Below are 16,387 nucleotides of genomic sequence, written 5' to 3' on the forward strand. Positions count from 1 at the left end.
ACCCAAATCCGACAAGTGTTACTTTATTGGATATCCCAAGGAAACTAAGGGATATTACTTCTACATTCCCAGTCAGCACAAAGTAGTTGTGGCAAAGACTGGGGTCTTTCTAGAAAGGGACTTTGTTTCTAGAAAGACTAGTGGGAGCGCGTTCGATCTTGAAGAAGTTCAAGATGCGAACAATAGCACTGATGCCTCGATGGAAATTGAACTGGAACCATAAAGTGTTGTGGATGATGTTGTTCCACAAGGTGTTGAGGAACAACAACCAGTTCAAGTAGACATACCTCTTTGCAGGTCTGATAGGGTACGTCGTCAGCCTGAGAGATACTCATTTCTCTTGTCTGACCATGATGACATTGTGCTCATAGAGGATGAGCCCACCACCTATCAGGAAGCTGTGATGAGACCAGATTTCGAGAAATGGCTAGAGGCCATTCTGGAGCTGGAATCTTCGATTCGATGATGTGATCAAACAGTTTGGTTTCATCAAGAATGAAGATGAGCTTTGTGTCTACAACTTTGTGTCTACAAGAAGGTTGTAGAAAACATAGTTGTCTTCCTCATATTGTATGTGGATGACATACTACTCATTGGGAAGGACATCCCTATGCTTCAGTCTGTCAAGACCTGGCTAAGGAGTTGCTTCTCAATGAAGGACTTAGGTGAGGCATCCCACATTCTTGGGATACAGATCTATAGAGATAGATCTAAGAGATTGCTTGGCCTAAGTCAGAGTACATACATTGACGAGGTACTCCTATGGTTTGCCATGCAGAACTCCAAGAAGGGATTTCTGCCGATGTCACATGGCATGAGTCTTTCGAAGACTCAAGGTCCCTCTTCTAGAGAGGAGAGAGACCGCATGGATCAGATCCCTTATGCCTCAGCCATAGGATCGATCATGCACGCCATGCTATGTACTCGACCTGATGTCTCGTATGCTTTGAGCATGACGAGCAGATACCAGTCAGATCCAGGTGAAAGTCATTGGATAGCGGTTAAGAATATTCTTAGGTACTTAAGAAGGACTAAAGAATATTTCTTGATATATGGAGGCAATGATGAGCTAACTGTAAAGGGTTACAGTGATGCCAGCATCCAGACCGATCAGGATGATTACCGATCGCAGTCAGGGTTCGTGTTTTGCTTAGATGGTAGTGTTATGAACTGGCAGAGTTCACAGCAGTTCTATAACGTTTCCATCTCATTCGAGAGATTATCGATAGAGGAGATGTGAAGATTTGCAGAGTACCTACAGAGGCTAACATCACAGATCCCTTGACCAAGGCTTTGGCACAGAGGAAGCATGATGGTCACACTAGGTCTTTAGGCCTTAGAGCCTATACTGATTGGCACTAGTGCTAGTGGGAGATTGTTAGTTAGAGCCCTAGAGCCAATCATTTGATGATTGTATGGACTCATGTATATCATATTCTTGTATATCAATAAAGGCATTTGTTTGGTTATTATACTTATTTATATTAGTGCCAAATAGACTAAGTATAATAGCGTCCTTGAGTAGAAGGTTCATACCTATATCAATCGATTAGTTGAATCGATAGTGAGATGATATAGGGAACACTACTCTAAATCATTCCTAGTCGAGTATTAACATTCAGGGACAATGTTAATACAATAAGACTAGCATGTAGGTCAGCTCGATGACTTGATCTCACAAGTCATGGATATAGAGATATCAAGCTGACACATGGGTATGCATTAGAGAATGTATACTGAATGACCCGCCATGAGAAAGTATCATGGATCGTTATATGAGTGTCATATACTTTCTCATGTGGCTATTAGTATGACTATTAGTCCTTAGACCTGAAGTCACCATGGATCCCTACATAAGGAATTATGTACTTTAGTTTCGTCAAACGTCACCCGTAACTGGGTGGACTATAAAGGCGATTACTGGGTATATAACGAATTATGTAAAGGGATGTGAGTGATGTAGATGGAATCTATCCCTCCCATATGACGGGAGGGACATCGGTATTCTTGATAAAGTGAGACCACTAAGTGCATGGCCATGCCCAAATGAGTCAACATTAGATGTTGAGCTCATTTGATCGAGTGAGTCTACTTGGAGTTCAAGATTTAGATTGATTAGAGGATGACACGGTCTATGCCTCATATTGATCAATCTAGATGTCTAGGATAGAAGGACACTTGTCATTATTTTGTGAGTAGTCACAATTGGTAGTCACAAGGTGATGTCGGATCTCGACATTCTTGTAACTTGGGTAGTAATGATGTGTTGCTAGATACCGCTCATTACTTATGCTCCTAAATGGGTTTAGGGCATTGCCAACGTTACAAGAACCTATAGGGTCACACACTTAGGACAATTAGGTGGAGATTAGGTTCATATGATGAACCAAGAGGATTAGATTCATTTGATGAATCAAATTGGATTAAGAGTAATCCTAATTGGGCTAACTTGAGTTCGACTCAAGTTGATTCATGTGTTAAATGAGTCTAATTTATATTTTGACTCATTGAATCAATTTAATTTAATGAATTAGATTCATTATATTAAGTTGGCTCGAATCAAATAGTTGGATTAGATCCACCATGGTAGAGATTGAGTCAAGTTTGACTTGACTTGAGAAGGAAGACCAAAGGTCAATTTTGACTTGACCTTTTTGCCACCTCATTGGTGAGTTGGCATTAGGTGGACCAATAATGATGTTCCACATCATCATGGGTGCCACCTCATGGAAGTAACAAAGCCACTCTCTTAATGGTTTCATATTAATTGCAATTAATGCAATTAATGTGATTTTATGGTTTCATATTAATTGCAATTAATGCAATTAATGTGAATTTTGAAATGTGGCCGGCCACTTGGTTTTTGGGTGATGAAATTCATTTTTCATTCACGTGTGTGCATCTTCCTCCTCCCTCTCAAGCTCTCCCTCTCCCTCTCCTCCCTTGGCCGAACCACATAGGTGCTAGCACACCTTGGTTTTTTGGTCATCTCCATCTAGTGTGTCCGTGTGGATACTTCTAGAGGACCGGCGCTTGACGGTCTTGAGATCCGGCATCATTTGGACGAGCGGGAACGCGAAGGGCATCGCATCAAGGGTAAACACTTTTTCCTCATAGATCTAAGTAGTAGATCAGTTTTTGAACTCGTACAAGAAATAGTTTTTCGAATTTTTATACGAATCTTTGCACGGATCTACGGCTTTGGGTCCTTCGGGGTTTCCGCGACGCGAAAAAGCGGTTTTCGCGGCTCGAAGAACCCAACAATTTACTCCCTTCCTTAACTCTCCCATGTCACTTCCCTTGGTTCTCACGAGAATGAGAAGAGGGAGAAGTGAGGAAGGCAACTTGTCTTCTTCTTGTTCCTTCTCTTAACCAAGAGGAAAAAGAGGTAAGCAAATTTGGTTTTCAATTGCTTCTTGCTTTATTTTCTTTTTTCTCTCCTTTAACTAACATTTTCATCTCTTCCTATCCATATGTTACTCTCTATCCTAGTGGTGATTATGCCATAAATCTTTCTCCATTGTTTGTGAGAGGTTCAAGGTTCAATCCTTGACATTCTCCTCTTATCTTATTATTATATATCATTATTTTATTTTCTTTCTTTTTCTCTTATTTCTGAGTTCTAGTGGAAATAATTACTCATGTACTTATAGAAATTCGTGGGTGTTACAAGTATATCTACAATTCACAACCACAGTAACACAGCTTCAATAGCTAAAGCAAGAGTTTCTACATTCAAGGCTTGAAACCTAACTTAATCTTGCATGAACCAATATAGCATTCAACTCATAATCACATTCATAGATCTAGTAATTCTTTCTCCCTCGAAATTGAATCTCATTGGCAGTATCTCCATTGAAAAGAGCAAAAGTTTTCCAATACAAGAATTAAAACTAACTCAAATTTGTGGAATCCGAAACATGGAATTCAAAACAAGCAATAGATTACAAACTAATTAGTTAGCTACAACTAATTAACTACATCAGATTCGGATTATAAAAATCCAGAGAAGATCAGAAATGTTAAAAAGAAAATCAGAACTGGATGTTTCAGAAAACTAAAACAAAGAAACAATGGCAAACAAAAGAAATCAGATCTGTTGATCTGCACAATGTAATGGAGAATTCAAGTAAATTGCAAGGCAAACAACGAAAACAAACAAAGAAATAAATGTTCAAACATCACAGATCCGAGAATGCAGCTTCTTCTCCTGTCACTACAGAATTGCCGTTGAGAACGCCCTTCGGCAAATGGCTTTGAATTCTGAGCTTCCAACTAATCCACCGGATGATCAAAGCTTCAAAGAACGCCCATACAGCTCACACCCGAATGGAATCCACATCGCACAAAGAAACAAAGCTGGAATCTGAAGATTTGCAACCTCCAATCGATTGATCAGATCGATCCCGGAGTTGCTGATGGAATGGAGAACGTGAGTGTGATAGGAGCCTCAGAAAATGCCCATCCAGCTCCGGTGATGATGGAAATCGTGGATCGGAGAACGCCCCTACATCCGGATTACGAAAATGGACAGAAACCAACTGCGCGGACTGGAGAACGCCCCTGCCGCTTCTGTGCCCTCGGACGATGATCGTCGGAGCTCAGGGAATCACTGCCGATGAAGAAAACTCATTCTCAGATTTGGAATGGTGAACGGGAGCTGCGGCGTCGCGGTGGAGAAGAAGACAGTACTGTAGCAAAAATCGCGACCCGAGCCCGTCGTGTACTGTAGCTTCTCGTCCCTTTTAAATCCTCCTCAAACTTGATTGGACGGTCCAGAGTATTCCGGGGCTTGATCAACGGCTAGATTGTCTCTGATCTGGCTCAAAACCCTTAGATCTTTATCTATGGCTTAGATCTGCTCATCATGAGGTCGGATGGACCAAATTCTCAACGGATGGCTCAGATCTCTCTGATCTTCAACGAACGGTCCATAATGCTTGAAGGTTTGATCGCCTCATTTAGCCCTTGATTTGAGCCCAAATGTGGTCTGATTTGATCAGGTCCATGACCCTTTTGATGCCTACAAAATAATAATAAAATATTAGCATCAAATACCATGAAAATAGGTCAATTTGTAATTAGGTCCAAAATCATATGCAATTATGAAATATGAGGTAAAATGTGAATTAAGCTATAAAAAGATCATGAAAATATGCATTATGAATTAAAACAATATAGCAAAATCATGGTTATCAATAAGCTTCAAATGGTTGGCATTCATATGCTAAAAATACTCCTCTATCTGATATTCACATTCCTCTACAATTGTGAATTCTATATAAAGAACATAGACAAAAAAAATTAAGTAGAGGATATGAATTATTATGAATAAAGAAAAGGAACTAGAAAGCAACTAAAAACATAAATGAAGACAAGAAACAAGAACTTGGGTTGCCTCCCAAGAAGTGATTGTTTAAGGTCATTAGATCAGCCCCTATTTGGCTCATCAAAATCAGGCTCTAGCCGAAGTAGAATGCTTCTATACTTTTCTTCCAATTGCCCATATTATTATGAAGAGAGTTGTCATTATAATAGTAATGTAGTATATCATCGCTCTCTTCATCTTCGTCTCCTTAAGAGTCCTTTCTAGTGGTCGAAGACAGTTTAGTGTGAGCTTCCAAATTCTAGCCTCATGAAAACCTTCACACCCATAGGAAAAGCATACCTCCCATATACATATTAAATAAAAAAAGAACTAGAACCATATCAAGTCTAGTTAAGCAGTTATCAGAAATGGAATCACAACCAAAAAAATCAATCATAAGTACCTCTATGAAATTTTCTAAAAGATCACTAAAAATACTAACCTTGCATTGTTGAGATGTACCTAAAAGTTCAAAATAAGTGGATGTGACTACTTCTAGATCTTATAGTGGCTCTAGCTCTGGGTCAAGTGGTGGTGTGCCTCTAAAGAAGATGATTCTTGGGACTCTGCCTCTACTACAAAAGTCCCTACACATAATCAACTAATTTTATTCTTACAAATTTCATAGTATCAATTGGTTGTGTGATCAAAGGAGATGATTCTTAGGATGTTACTTCCATAGCAGAAGTCCCTACACTTTCATCCACAACATCAATAGCTTTAGAAGCAGTGAAGAGTGCACTAATATCAATATTATCAATAGAAGGATCAACAATATTATCAGAAAATTATTGTAATATCCGTAGAACTAGGATCCCCCGTTGTACCATTAGCTATTTAGAATCTTGTGTTGTGTCTTCATCTGACTAGGAGAAGGAGTATTTAGGTCTTGGGAGTCCTCCAAGTTAGTCGGCTCATCAAGTTGTAAACTGGAGTGGTCCATCTGATTGTAAATCATCTTAAAATTTTGATGGACTCTAATTTGCTTAAGACTACTCAACACTTTGTATGTAATTATAATCAAAATTTTGATAATCTATCCAATATTAATTGAAGTGTTGAGGTGAGTCAGGGATATGTTGTCGTGGAATCAATTGCTCACTCTGCTATGGAATTAGTTAGGGTTGAAAGTTCTGAGTTTAATGATCTTTCCAGTCATAGTCATAAGTATCAGAAACTTACTCGTATGTATCTTAATGTTAAGGTTAGAATAAGTACTGATGTTTTGGAGTATTAGCAACCTTTTAGAACAAGTGACAAATAGTAGATGGATGAGACGTACTACCACACTCTATAAAGGAACTCAAATTGATCATCTTCTAAATCATAATTTTCATCAATGGGAGATCTTTCTTTTGCACTCATGGGTGTGAAAAATTCTCTCGAATGCCTGCTTGGCATATTAGTGCTCATGATATCTAAAAAAATATAAGGAAAACAAAAAAAATGCAAAATTAAAGACAAGAAGGAAAATGCATAATAAAAAACAATAAATGAAATGCAGAAATAAAAGCAAATAAATAAACAAACAATCTATTAACAAGTCTAGAGTAACTCATATGTTAATCAACTAATATTAATTGAAAATAGTGCCCAGCAATAACGCCAAAAACTTGATGTGAGCCCGTAACTATACGGTATTGTCAAGTAATAAAAATATTGATCCCACAGGGATTGTTGATTAAGCATTAGTTAACTTCGCACGACAAATTATCTAGACAATTGAAATATGGTTCACAGACACTAGGAAGAGAGATATTGAGAGAAGAGAGAGAGGAATTGATCTTGAGAGAAGTTGAGTTTAAGAGGATGTGAGAAATGGTTTGAGAGGCGATTATAGGATTTTGATTTCACTATGATTCTAGTTAATGTCCCTATACATTATTCATCTCCTTACCTCCATCCTTATGCACTTGTTGGAAGTCTAACTAAATACCAACATTATCCCATGGTGGTCATGTCAAAGTACTATCCCTATTGGTATCCGATGCCACTAAGTAGAAGAGGTAACCTAGCAAGTATGGTTAAAGGGATACTCTTGTCACTAGGGCCCCCTAGTCATACAATCACTAGATTACACAGGACAGTTATTAACATAGGATTAGAGATAACCCATTAAATCTAATTAGATGCTTCCTTGTGAAGAATTGTCCTCCCTTTCAAGGCAATGCCCTATATGTCCAGAAATGGGATACCCTTGTCACTATGGTCCCTCGGCCATACAATCTAGAGCATTCCTCCTACAGGGTGAACAATCAATACACATCTATATATTTACGCCATTCACATATTCCATCAAATACATAGAAGGTACAATATACATAAAACATGATATAAACACTTCATTGAGTAAAAAAATGTCCAAACACATAGTTCATACATTATATCACATCATAGTTATTTTTTATATTCTAGATCAAGAGAATCTACTCTATTACAAGGAACATATAGCCAAGTGATAATAAAAATAGCATCTACAACTCAAAACATGGATTGAGAGAGAAGAGAATGATTATCGGTGTGTTGCCGGTCTTCTAGGTTGGACTTCTTGCTCCGAAGGTGGACGATTCATCGGAGATGATAAATATGGCCACTCTAGGATTTTATTATAAGGGGAGAACCCTTCCCCAAGGAGAGAGAAGAATTCCCAAATCTAAGATTCAGTCAAAGAAAACTGTTCTTGTCACACCCCAGAGGAGTCTCTGTTCGAAGAAATTTCGGCAGCATCTCCCCTGTACGGCGGACAATCTGAAACTTTTCTACAAGCACTATATACCTCAGCCACATGTGGCTGGAATAATAACAATAAAAGAAAACAAACACCACGCAGTTAATATCAAATTCAGCCTTTGGCTGACACAACCACGCAGTTAAAAATAAAGCAGCCTACTCGGCTGTACCAAAACCAAAACACATAACTGCTAGCCGGCTAGACTTACACAACCAATAACAAATACAAAACACCACATAACAACATCAACTCTCCAAAAATAAAACCAGAGTACAGAGCTAAACAAACTGATACATAAAACAAACAAAACATACGTGAAACCGATAAGTCATCTGATGTGACGTGGGGACCAGCAGACAGGATGCTCCAAGCGACACCATAAATAACCTGGTACCTGAAAAAGATAGTATCAAGGGGGGTGAGTTCAACAACTCAGCGAATACCACTGGACATGAGTAGTAAGATATATCTAATAGTAACAAACATGGAATACACCTTCCTAATCATATATAGGGAATACGCAAAACTGAAAGGTAACTGAGGAAGCTGTACTCACCAGGAACTCCTATCCTGAAACTAAAGGGTCATCAAACCGATACGCAGTATGTCTCCTGTATGCATGTCAAACAAATGCATCCACCAAAATGCAGCATATAAGTGCAGCAAACACAATCACAAGAATATAAATGCATCAATGCATATGATGCTAATGATGCGTCCTGGTCACCCCTGACGCCAGTCAGTCATCTCACACAAAAATGGTGAGACCGAGTGGGTAGGGCTGTGACAACCGTGCACTCTGTCGTCACTGCTCCTGATGAGTGACCGAGTGGACGGGATGCTGTCGGAGTACTCCTGTCCTGTGACCCCAAATCATAAATGGGGGAGCTCAATGCTCTCAACTCCCGGTACACGATGACGGGGAGGTATCTCTGCCGGCTACCACGCTGAGTCACCTGACCAACGGAGCCAAACAGAGTCCACCGTCTGCCGGCTACTACGCTGCTACACTAAATGCCAGCGGAGCCAAACAGAGCGGAACTGACTGTCGGCTACCTCGCTGGGTCATGTGACCAACGGAGCCAAACAGCAGAACCGCCACACACCTGCCTGATATACCACTAAACCATGAGTGGGGGTGTGTGCAGTACATGTAACTGGCGATGAGCTCAACCATAGTGGAGCCGACAATCGCACAGCATGCAATCATGATGCATGTCACTATGCATAGCAAAAACTGATCAACATAACCATATCCATACATACAAAATGGGTACTGTAAAAGCGATGGTCACATACCAAGATCTAGAGTACACAGGTCAGATAGAATATCAAAAACCCTATGTCCTGAACATAATAAGTATGGAATATCCTGATCAGCATAGAAAAATCCATATATACATAATATGGGTACCACAGTATCAGTAAGCCAAATCCACGGATCTAGAGTATACAAATCCTCTAAGGTATAACAACCTAGACCCAAATCATATCCCTCTTCCATAGCATATGTACCAACAATATACACAGATCAAAGAATCAGGGTCTAAACACCCGAATCATATATGATATACAAATAGAGGTACACAAATCTGATATGGCACAAAAACCTAAGTATCAGATAATCTAGATATATAGGCCAGAAACAACAATCCAAATCCTAGTCCTAACCTCAGTAAGCATGGTATGTCACTCTAGAAACAAAGATACTCATGGTATCAAGATAATCATGGCAACAAATCACGAGATATAAGCACGGATACATCACAGGTGACAAACCTAACATGCTAAGGATATCAAACAGTGACATACCAACGGCAAACATGTTCATTGCATGTAGTTATAAAATACTATGCATATCCAATGACAATATCATAAAAGATAAGTCAAGAGGTACCCGCCTCCAAATAGCAGGTCCAATCCAATCAAATCCAACGTCGAGATGCTCGTCTCGCGTCAAAGTCCTGTGACACATAGTATCCATATTTAGCTAATTACATATAAATAAATTAGCTAAATCAAATCCTTGAGAAGCTAACGAAAATCCAGATCCAATTATAAACCCTAATTGGATCATTTAACTCCTCAATCGATTCTAACTAATACATTCGAATTAGGACTTGCCATGAGCATAATCAACCATAGTAACTTACCCAAATTGGGATAAACCACCACTGATCCAAGGCCGGAATTACCATGATCAAATTACCTCCAAGAATCAGTCCTGATCCATATATTCCACTCATATGAACTCCAACGGCTGCTGTCCACCAAATCCATATCCCTAAATTAGCAATCCACTCCAAATTCAATTATCCCTAATTCAATACATAACCCTAATTAATTATGTATCAAAATTTACTACACTATACCTCAATTCACAGCCGCTGTTGATCCGCAACTAGGGATAGTGTCGCCGAAAGGAGTAGCCGCTGCTGGTGACCAAGACTCTACAACCAGAGACCACCATTCTCAATTAGCACAACAATTCCATCCCACACAGTGCTGCTCACAGCAGTACACGAAACAAGCACAAAAATCAAAAACCAAATCCTAAACTCTCACCTTCAATCCCACTGTCAAATTACTGGCGCTTGTTGTCATCTTCTCCAGCTTCTGGTTTTCCAGCGATCTAGGGCAACCGAGTCAACCAGGGTGGCGGCGCACAGTGCAGAGAACAAGAAGAGGGGCGGCAGAGGAGAGGAAGCTAGGGCACGGTGCGGCGCTGGAGCTCCTGTGGTCGGTGATCGGCGTCGGCTGTGGTAGTCTCCACAGCGAGGGGCAACAGGCGCCGGTGACTAGCAAAGGCACGAGCACAGAGGAGGCGGCCGGAAATCGCTTGGCGTCGCTACGCTGGATCGTGCAGGAAGAAGTCTCGGCCGGCAGCAAGAAAAATCTAGGGCACAGCGGCTGGAGGAGGCAGGCGGCACTGCGGTTGGCGACGCCGTCGAGTGGAGAAGCCGCGACCGAGAAGATGGCTAGGGCTCAAACGGCGTCGGCCAGGAGAGGAAGAGGAATGGGAGAACCGGCGGAGGAAGAGAGAAATGGAGGAGGAGGGGAAGTGCGGCGCCGGCTAGGAGGAGACGGCGTCAAGGATTAGGGCACGCACGGAGGAGGAAAGAAATAAGAGTAAAAGAAAAAGCAAATAAAAAGGAAAAGAAAAATAACTTTTCCTCACTTAAATGGGGTACCTTAAACATGTTTTCCCGGGGCCCAGTTTTATCCCCGTAAACTCATCCATACGATCTCCGAAAAATTCCCAGAAAATTTTCAAAAATTCCGAAAAATTCTCTTACCAATACTCGCCTATTTTCGGTATTTTACAGTTCTTGACCCTTTTATACCACCTCTAAACTATCCAGGAAAACCAAGATTAAAGGGGACCAGTAAACCAAGTTTTTTGCTCCTTAAACCTAGTTTTCTAGTAATTCACTCTAAACCAAAGTTGTAACCCTTGAAATTATCTACAATAAAATATTTGGGTTGAGCCATGGTTCCAACTGAGCTAAAAATTATAATGGTTCAAAGTTTGGTATGCAGTCTGGGAGAAGGACCTAATGAAGCCACGGTTGGGAGGCACGATCGTGTAGTTTAGCATGTCTAGTACCTGCTTTCTCTCTGTTAAACCTGAATAAAAGTTGTAGATCTTGAAGTTGGCTACGTTTCAATATAAAGAACGACCCGTAACTCCAACTGAACGCAAAGTTATGGTCATTTCAAAATAAGTCGGCAATCTACACAGGATTCAACACAGCCTTGTTTTCACTTGGCACTGTTAGGGCAATTTCCCTAGGTCAAGGTTGACCAGTTTGACTAAACTTGAGTTGAGTCAAGCTTGAGTCAGGATTTGAGTTTTGATGTTTGACAATATAATGAGATTGCTGGAACAATCGTCCGGTTATGGAGATGGTTAAAGAGTTGACCAGGTTGATGAGAATACAAGTCAAGTAGGTCAAGGTTGACAGGAAACTTGACTAAGAAAGTCCTGGTGAGGAGCCAGGCAAGTAGAAAGTCCTGGTGAGGAGCCAAGCAGTTGGAAAGTCCAAGTGTGATCTTGGCAAAGGAGAAAGTCCTAGTGAGGCGCTAGGCATGAGAAAGTCTTGGTAAGGAGCCAGGCAGTTGGAATGTCCAAGTGTGATCTTGGCAAAGGAGAAAATCCTGATGAGGAGCCAGGCAATTGGAAAGTCCAAGCATGTGGTGTTGGCAAGGTAAGTCCTGGTATGACTTGGCAAGGAAGACCCGACAACTAGGATGAGGCCGAAGGAAGCTCCTGAAGGCAAGGCGTGAAGGATGGGGAGATATCCGAGGGACGCAAGGCTGATGGAGAAGGCTAGAAGGCTAGTTCAAGGTTGGTCGGGTGTGGCCAAATGCTAGGCATGGAGACCCAATAGGTCACGGTTGACCAAAAGTTAGGTTTGGGACTTTGGACTTGAGTTTGAGTAAAGTTCAGAGTGTTCAATCGATCGTGCGATCGATTGAACAGGGTCCAAATCGATCGATCGATTTAGACTGTGCTGCGATTGTGGGAAGGCCCAATTGATCGGTCGATCAATTGGGACATGAAATCACGAGCACAGAGACTTCCCCAATCGATTGGGTGATCGATTGGGAGCTGCCAATCGATCGGTTGATCGATTGGGTAGCAGAAGCTCTCACACGGATGCAAGAGCACAGAAAGGCGCTGAATCGATCGAGTGATCGATTCAGGCAGTCCCAATCGATCGGTCGATCGATTGGGAAGTGACCGTTGTGCAGGATGCAGATGATGGATGGCTGCGATGGAGCGGTTCTAACATAGCAATCGATTGGGGTTGATTTCAATCGATTGGAGGCACTATATATAGCCTGGGTGGAGCGTTTTCTTCGCCAGTTCTTTGTGAGCTTTTTCCTGCGATTCTTCTCCAATCCTCACGGTGATTTCTCCAGCATTCATGCCAGTTCTTGAAGGCACTTAGAGAGCATCTCCAAGGTTCAAGAGGCAACAACAAGTAGCACGAAGAAAGGTGTATTTACTTGTATTCTCATAGTTTCTTCTTGTATTTGTGTTTGTGTGTGTGTGAGTTTGTACGAGGCTTCTCCGCCTCTGGCTGTGACTGAGAAGGAGTTGTTCTTAGTGGAGATAGTGTGTCATTTGTAGATCCTTGGATTAGTCACCTCTTCTTGAGGTGGATACCAAGTAAATCCTAGGTGTTAGCATTGTGAGTGTTTATCTTCGAGTATTCCGCTGCACAACAACAAGACGAAGCAAACCAACGCAAGCGCGACGAAACGCTATTCACCGCCCCCCCCCTCTAGCGGCCACATCTGTCCCAACAATTGGTATCAGAGCGAGGTCGCTCTTCTATGGACTAACCGCCAAGAGAGCAAGAAGCTAGAGGAAGAAGAAGATGGAGTCCGAAGGACTGCTCGGATGGGACATCCAGATTCCACCCCCGTATGACAAAGAGGACTTCAATTTTTGGAGAACTCGGTTGGAGACATGGTTCCAAATGGATTGGAACCAATGGGATGTTTTGGAGGATCTATTTGAAGCTCCAACGAACAAGAAGGGTAAGCGCCTCCGACCTCGACATTGGACCGAGGAAAAAAGAGAGCAAGCGGAGGCGGATAAAGAGGTAACAAAAATTTTGTTAAATCTATTACCCTCTAACATAATTTTGAGTGTAGGTGAATGCACGAGTGCAAGTGATCTTTGGAAAAAAGCCATTGCCTATCATGAGAACCCCACTCAATTTCAAGGAGTGGATGAGCCTATGGAGAAGGGTTCATTGGTCCAAGAAGAGAAGGATCAATCCAATGTTGACATAAGGTCAACATTCGAGGAGAATAAGGAAGAGGAGGAGAAGGAAGAAGATGAAAGATCTTCTACATCTTCAAGAGAGGAAGAGGTGGAAGCACCCACACCCTCAAGAGGAGAAGAAGAAGAAGATGATGATGCAACCTCCACAATGCAAGATAAATCAAATGGAGGATCGAGTGCCACCCCTACAAGAAAAGGTATAGAAATTTTGATTGTAAATAATAAAAATCATATCATTTATTTTGAGTGTAGGGAACATGGACGCTATAAGAGAAAGTGTCCAAAATTGGCCAAGAAGAAGGGCCAAGTGGCAACCAAGGCTACGGAGAAGCCTAAAGTGGTTAGTCCTGTGGAACGCAAAAGTAAGGAGCACATTGTGTGTTTCTTGTGCAACCAAAATGGACATTATCGAAGCCAATGTCCAAAAGGGAAGAAAATAACTAAAGTCAAAGGAGGAAGCACAAGTCAAGGGGGAGCTTTTAAGAGCAAACCCAAGGTAAACTTTAATAGTGCAATTCCTCTTAGTCATGATAAAATGCATGTTAGAAATAATCCTTATCATTTTAATGCAAATTATCATGAAAGTAGGAAGCATGATAGCGTTAAGGGAAAATACATTCCTCCTCATGCTAGAACTACCACACCTAAGTTTAGGAAGGTAGAGAGTATCTTAGGCAATAACTCTAAGGATTATAGATTTATGCCAAAATATAGAAATTCTCATAGGGGTCAAGAAAAATCCAAATCTATGGATTTAATGACGGAAAACCAAGTCTTGAGGTCAAGACTTGATAATTTAGAAAGGACTCTAGCAAGAATGGAAAACATGCTTAGGGGTCAAAATGAGCATAACCTAGGAAAAGCTAGACAAGAGCCATCCAATGGTTATAGAGGTTTGGGATACAAACTAAAGTTAAGAAGGATGTGACTTCTTTTCATAGGGTTCCATATAACTATGGGACCAACCCTAGGTGTAAAGGTCAAGTCAAGGATACTAGGGAAGGAATCCCTAAAGGTTCTTTTGGCAAGACCAATGTGACTAAGACTTCTAAGAAGTCTAACAAAGTCACGAACAAGGTCACAAGGGAGGTCATCCCTAAAGTTGATCTCTAGTAAAGGTGACTAAGGTTCCAAAAAGGTCAAATAAAGTCACAAATAAGGTTACAAGGGAAGTTATCCCTAAGAGTGACCTAGTACAAGTGACCAAGGTTTCTAACAAACCTAGAAAGGTCCTTAGAAAGGTATCTAAGGAAGTTATCCCGAGTGAGTACCTAGAGCATCCAAGGAGCACCAATAGGTATTGGGTTCCTAGGAACATATTCTCTACACCCTAGATGGGTTTTGAGAGTGTCAACTCCAATTGGAAAGGTAGTTAACCCAACCTTGGTAAAGTTGACACTTGAGAGCATTTTCAAGGTTATTGTTAACCTTTGAAAATGAAAAGGATTATTGGGTTACTCTTTGAAAGAGTAATATATATGTGTCAAAATTTGAAGAGTTGAACTTAATCTAACACTTAAGAAAAGTATAAGAAAAATCAAGTTAGAATTTTGATACTTTCTTAAGGAATTAAGAGAAAACTCATGCTTTAATCAAATGTGATTAAGCCTTGAAGAGCAAAAAGGTGCTAAGTTTTAAGGATTTGAAATTAGGTTAAATTGGCACACTTGGGAAAGCAAAAGAAATGCCAAGTTAGGACTTGGATAACTTCTTTAAGAACTAAGAGCAAATCTAAGTCTTAAATGTTCGATCCTTAAAGAGAGTAAAATGTGCCAAATAAAATGTGAGGATTTAATTTTTAATTTCAATTGGCACAAATAAAATGGGTAGAAGAAATGTCAAGTTGGGTTTTGGCATTTCCTTAAGAAATAGGCAATCTAGATTAATTTTAAAGTTTAGCTAAGAATTAAGGATACTTAGGTAGATTATCTAGGTATATTTTACTTATGCTAAAAATGTCATGATTGATTGCCTATCATATGTCATGACATCATGTGTCGCATTCATTTCTATTATGAAAAATACAAAAATGTCATGTCATGTCATGTCATACATACATCATGTAGCTATAACTTGCTTTTCATTTTGAAAATTGCTCATTTTGATGTATGCCATGTAACATCATGCATTATGTTAATTTCCTTGTAATTAAGGACAAAAGACATTTATCATGAATGGTAAATATCTCAACAAGTGGGATGACACCAAGTGACATCCTAGGTGGATGATCATAAGTTTCATAATGCCTAGGTAGAGATGCATGATCCCTTAGTTATAGGAAAAACCAAATATATATCTCACAAAGAACCATAAGGTGACTTGTATCTGTTTTAGTATACATTAGATACAAGTGAGATGTTAGGATGGTGAACAAAACTCAAGATGTTGATTTAGTGCATCTTGTTGAGTTTTAGGTTCATCAAAACACATAGTTATGTGTTTTCCAATCATTGGGAAAGCTAATGTACAAGTCATGTGCATTGAGCCC

The sequence above is a fragment of the Zingiber officinale genome, chromosome 8A (genome assembly GCF_018446385.1).
Source record: "Zingiber officinale cultivar Zhangliang chromosome 8A, Zo_v1.1, whole genome shotgun sequence".
In the NCBI taxonomy this organism is placed as follows: Eukaryota; Viridiplantae; Streptophyta; class Magnoliopsida; order Zingiberales; family Zingiberaceae; genus Zingiber; species Zingiber officinale.